Raw genomic sequence first — 6,000 nt, forward strand, 5'->3', positions numbered from 1 at the left:
GATAAAATTGTCTTTCCTGTGTCTTGTTCTCTGACTCTGTAGATCTTCTCCCTAGAAATAGACATTTTCTGGTATTTAGTGCATCCTTATTCTCAGAGTTTAATTCCATTTTGTGTATTTGAAGGAGGAATGCAACATCAGTAAAACAAAAAAAAAAAACTGCTTATGTACACAACCATTTTGCTAATTCCATCTCATTGCTCTATTGTTTCTATTTTGGTTGTGTATAATAAAAACTGTCCACCTGTGTCACGTAATAAAATGTATATTGCACTGGAGGCCGGCGAATATGGGTCTGAAGGGAAGAGAAAATGAATGACAAGTTATTTATTGGTTTATTCCTTAAAATGCAATAAGACTGCCTAAGCCTTGGAATTGAGCATTTCCAGATTACCTCTGTCTGCGATAAGTAACTTCATTTAATGTAAACTACTCAATATTAATCACATATGATGGTTTGCCTCAGCAAAGCCAGTAGTATTTCCCTCCTTACAATTAACAGAAGATAATCCTTTAGACATCACAGCAAAGTCCAATGGGAACAGCATATTTCTTCAGTTTTGATCCCAATTGTATCCATCTTAAACTACAGGATTTAATACACACTTTTCTACAGCCTGCACAGAAATACAGTGCCCAGTAGCACTCAAAATGACTACACTGAGAAGGTTTCTGGAAATTTTATGCAGTTTATGAAATTCTAATGCAACTTGGGTTTTTCAGCACTCAGCTCTATGAAACAGTGTGTGTAACTTTATTAAGCTGTGTAACTAAGTTCATACTGCAATGGATGAGCTGTAAAGGGCTCACAGATGTGCTTGTGAACACTCCCCACCTTAGCTTTCGGCCATGAAACAAGTGTAGGTTTGTCTATTCATAAATGCATCTGCTTTTCTGAGGACAGCAGGCACCAGCACAGGATGAAAGCTGCCAGATAGGTATGCAGCTGGGAGTACTGGTGTGCGAGCCACTCTCGCTCTTCATTTTGAGTTAAAATTGGCATAGAAATTATAACCCCTGTAAAAGCTCAGGGTCGAGCCCCAAAGCTGGCATAAGGAGAAAGAAATACTCCATCTGCTGCAAGCTTCATTCTTGCAAAGGTTAGAAGTGATGATCTCTGGAGATTGCAAAAAACATAGATACTTGTCTAAGTTGAAGTCTGAGCTAACATTTGTAACCATCATCCCCCAATCCAGTTGGTCAGTGCTGACACAGGCTTGATGGCATGCAGAGGTGGTGGACATATCAGCTGGGCCGGCCAGCAGCACACATTCAGGTGAGTTGTTTGCAAGTGCTTTCCACGTCTTTTGCAGTGTTAAAAATAGAGTACATTATAGAAGTTTTAGAAAACTTTGTTTTTGTTTACTGTGGTAGTGCGGATCTCAATAGACCATTTGCAGGCACAGTGTGGGTAAATAGGATCAGATAGGAAATGAACAAAACATATTTGCATGTACAAGGCTATGCTAAAAATGCATGTACATGTTTACAGATGCAATAATATAATAAAACATTTGCTTCAAGAATCGTTTAATTTCATAACATAAATGGAAAAGTGAAATTCTGCTTAACAGAGCTTTAAGGACAAGATGTAGCCATAATGACTGGGTTGGCTTATGCTACAGTATTAGCAGTAAACCTTCATAATGTCTTCTTACTGCTCCATATAATGAGCTATGCAAGAACATTTTCAAGAAAGCCTGTAAAAGAACACAAGACAAAATAGAATTACTTCAGTAAGCGCTATTGTCTCTTAAAACACTGAGACTGCAGAGTCTGTTGAAGTCTGTGTCTTTAGGAGATGAAATCACTTACTGAAGTTGTTATTTAAAAAAAAAAAGGTCAAAAAGCTTTTTTTTTTATTATTTTGTACGCAAGTTAGTTCGGTTTTACTGTTTACTAGTTAACAGTTTCAAGAAAAGGAACACAGAGAAAAGGCGCGAGAGGAACAGAAAGGAGAAAGTCAGAGATGCAAACAAAAGAGGGAAGTATGGTGAATGAAAAGTAATAAGTAAAGGGGATGACAAGAGGAGCAAAGGAAGGATGAAATAGGGATAAAGGGGTGTGTGTGAGAGCTGCAGGGTTCATCTAACGTGACCTCAGTGAGTGCAGATGCACTTAGCTTGGGTAAAAATGGGTTTCTTGAACTGCTGTCAGAGTACTTTAGGATTTCTCAGAGAGGAATGGAGTTCTCACTTTAGATGCTAGGATGGAGACTGTATGGTCACAGTTCAACAGTCTACTTTTTGCAGTTATTATGGTGGGTTGAGATTGAGAAATACCTCTGAGATTATATGTGGAGTTTTGTTGAAACATTTATGAGTCAAGGGATAACGTTTCAGGAGAAAGGGCTTTGTGAATTACTGATCCAAGTAGGAGGTTGTATCTCAAATGTACTGGTAGTCAATTCTGAGGACCTTACTAAGAAACGTGTAATGAATTTTATTCACACTATGTCACAAGCATAACTACTGCACACATTTACAGTTGTTTGTACAATTGAAACAGAAGAACTAATTGTAGACTTCTATTTCATTTGCAATAAAAATGCAAAGAAAAACAATGTAAAGGACAGTAGTTTGACTTCACTACAAATGTAAAAAGGACAAAGATGCCCCCCCACACCAAAGGAGAGTATACTACAAGGACACAGCTTTACAGAAGAGTAGTATAGCAGGCTGTCTGTTTGACTCAGGAGGATTCAGCCTGCCTCACACTTCATCCGTGACTTTTCCCTCTGGTCAACTACTAAGCTAAATAGAGCTGTAAGATAAAAAACACAGCAGTAGGACATATTGAAGAATAAACCTCTCCAGAAAGACAATAAAAAGCTGCCTCCTATTTCTCCTGAGATCTTAGTCAACCTCTATATATAAAAAAAAAAAAAAAAAAAACAGAAAGACAATCACACAAGGGTAAGACAGCCTTGCTGTCACTCACCTGTAATCATTTTTATGACAGACAGATCTGAGCAAACTAGACAAAGCCATAACTAGGGAAGAGGAAAGTGGGAAAGCGGAGGTGGCTGCCACAGGAGCAAGCTTTTAGGAGAGCAATTGGCAGGTGCTGATCAAGCACATAAGCAGGAAATGGCATTGCTTTATGAAACCACAAGAAAATCTTAGCTTCATAAACAAAATCATAGCTTCATAAACAAATTCTGATACTGAAGTTGTAGTTGAAGTGTTCAGTGTTTGGTGATTTAAATGTACCAAACTGCTTTCTGCATCTATATCAAGTAACTAGATATGGTTACAGGGGACAGAAGATTTTTTTTATTTTGCCTCTAAGCTTCAGGTTGTGGAAGACACAGATATGGGAACAGCACAGTTCACTAGATGACCCATCTGTAGGTCTGAGAGTAGAGGTATAGGGTACAACACATAAAAAGAGCACTTTATTTACTTAACATTTGTTTACTGGGAAAGAGCTCATTTTCAGAGGGGGACTGAGAAGAAATGGTGCAGACACATCTTTGGCATGTTGGAAGAAACCGGAGCACCCAGATGAAACCCACAGAAATGCAGGGAGGGCATGCAGACTGCAAAAAAAAGGCATCCAGACCAAGAATCAAACCAGACAACCTCTTGCTGTGAGGCGACAATGCTAACCAATGAATCACTGTCTCATCTATCCACAGAAAGGTTGTGCACTGTAAAGGGACTGCTCTTTAGAAGGGCAAGACAGCCTGCCATGCAGTTCATCCAAGACCATAATATATCTCGTCAGCATCCTTCATTTCATTTAAGTTTCCCCACATATATTTCATGTAACTCACAATAAAGGCTGGATTCTCTCTAGCTAGCATGACACCTTCACTGCCTTTTGCTCTTTTTTTACCCACTGCAATCAGTGTTTACTCAAGTAATTACCATTAACTTGTTCTGTTTACAGCAGACAGATGATGTCCAAATCCTAGTGTGGTTTTACAAAATACCTAGGAAGGCAAGGTGATACACATGGTGTTATTAAAGCCAGATGAACATCAGGCTACAGTGCTTGTCATAAAGCATAATTTACTGGTACTCACCACCTTCCAACCACATAAAGATACTGATTCTTTCAAACTTGTCAAGGTCTCCTGACTATCTGCAGGTTAACAGGGTATGCAAAGTCATATGGTAGGATAACAAAACTGTTTACCAATAGTTCACCAACTGCACTAGTTTTGCTACTTACTTGCTTATGCTGAAGAATCCTTTACAGATTCATACGAACCTGTCATTTGATTTAACCAGAACAAACTGAGTGTGAACAAGCTTAAGGGACAACACATGCATATGTATACTTTGCAATTAAGCAGTCAATATATTACAGATATATAACTGCATCTCTACAGAGTATACAACACAAAATATGAAATTTGATGCAGGTTGTTTAATGACAGAATTGTTATATTTAAGCTAGAACATCTGTAACAACTTAGGATAATTCCAACCACTTTGCTGTGACTGCCTGCAAGCTGTTTATCTTAACCCAAAAGCAGACTGCATTTCTATTGTTCCATGAAATTCATAGTAAAATGGGATCTCTTCCCTCCAAGATCTGCATTCAACCAACTGTTTAATGTTATTGTCTGTAAAATGTGCCCCAAAACAATACTGCTTGCATTTCCAATGCACTGCATTGTCTAGTTAGAAACATGGAACCCAGGGCCCTCCAACTGCACTCTTCAAACAAGAGTTTGATGAAGCCATTCAGTGCCTCACTGGGCTTTTCCATCCTATGAGCCTGGAGGATCATGTTATTGTCCAACCACATATGTTACTGTCTGATCATAACTAAAATGAGTACTGATAAGATTCTCATCCCGCTAGTCATTATTATTACTGAAAAGTAGCCTCTTATATGAAATTCTGTATGCTACAATTGAACCTTCAACAGAAGTATGTAAAAACAAGAAGGACAGTTCATTACTTAAGGAAATCTTAAACCACTTTTAAAGGTAACTGACTAATGAATGCACAGCAGTGGCCTGTTTGCCATTGACTACAACATTTACAGACAAAGCTATTAGGAATACCTATCTCTTCCCCTAACTGTAGATTAATATTCTAGTTATGCAAATATTATTTGTTAAGGAATATTAGAAAGAGTTTTTATATTTGTTCCATATACATGTGTAACATAGCTAGTCAGATTCTACTAGAGCTATATAGGACAGTAGATATTCAGGTAGTAAAGATCTGAAATTATAAACAGTTGTAAATCTATTGGGGTAAAATTAAATGTTCTGTAACAATACTCACAACAATCCAAGCTCAACAGACCAGATCAGACCGTTTAGACAGAAAATATTCATTACTGTAAGTTTGTAATATTAGGAACAAACTTACACCTCTATGTTACATATCAGAATATTTGTTAGTGTACATATAGGCTCCCAACCTGTAAGCTACATTTCATATACTGTTTAGAAAATACATATTTTTTCACCACTCTATCCCAGGAAGCAACACAATGACACACATTATAATGTTTTTGCTGTGGAAACTTACCTTTCTAAATAACGTATGAGGAGAGAAAGTGCTTTTCAATTTATTTTCAGAAAATCCTTATAATACTGCTTACAACATACACTTGCATTTCTCAATTTTTCTGAGTCCAAGTGCAAGCACTAGCTTTGTATTTCTTTCACCTAATTCTAAACATATTTGTCAAACCTACTCCATCTGTGAACAGCTTGAATGTAGTTCCTTTCTGACCAATCAAAAACAGTCCCTTATCTCCTGTATTTATCTGGCAGCGTTTGCAATTTACTAATCCTAGCTATGCCATTCTAATCACAGGATTTTTTTAAAGCAAGTTTATGCAGAATAACTTAAAACAAGGTAAATGTTATATCACCCTATAGATGCTATGGTAGTAAAAGAAAGAAAAACACAATGTATCTGAGCATTTTCTTACTGTCATTTCTTCTTCTTAGCTTCAAGAGTACATAGAAGAGAAAAACACAGTGAAATGTAGGAAACTATGCTGCAATAAAAGCAACCATAGCTC

The 6,000-nt window shown here is 37.3% G+C and overlaps 1 long non-coding RNA gene across 1 annotated transcript in view; it reads right to left on the bottom strand.

Annotated features, from left to right (window-relative positions):
* Positions 1-5,688, bottom strand: part of LOC122791303 — a 969,057-nt gene extending 963,369 nt beyond the window's left edge. Inside the window, exon 1 of the long non-coding RNA XR_006363128.1 lies at positions 5,499-5,688. This is a non-coding gene — a long non-coding RNA (uncharacterized LOC122791303). The remainder of the gene's footprint in view (positions 1-5,498) is intronic.
* Positions 5,689-6,000: the final 312 nt, after the last annotated feature.

The sequence above is a fragment of the Protopterus annectens genome, chromosome 17.part0, assembly GCF_019279795.1.
Source record: "Protopterus annectens isolate FY-2018-M chromosome 17.part0, PAN1.0, whole genome shotgun sequence".
NCBI lineage: Eukaryota > Metazoa > Chordata > Ceratodontiformes > Protopteridae > Protopterus > Protopterus annectens.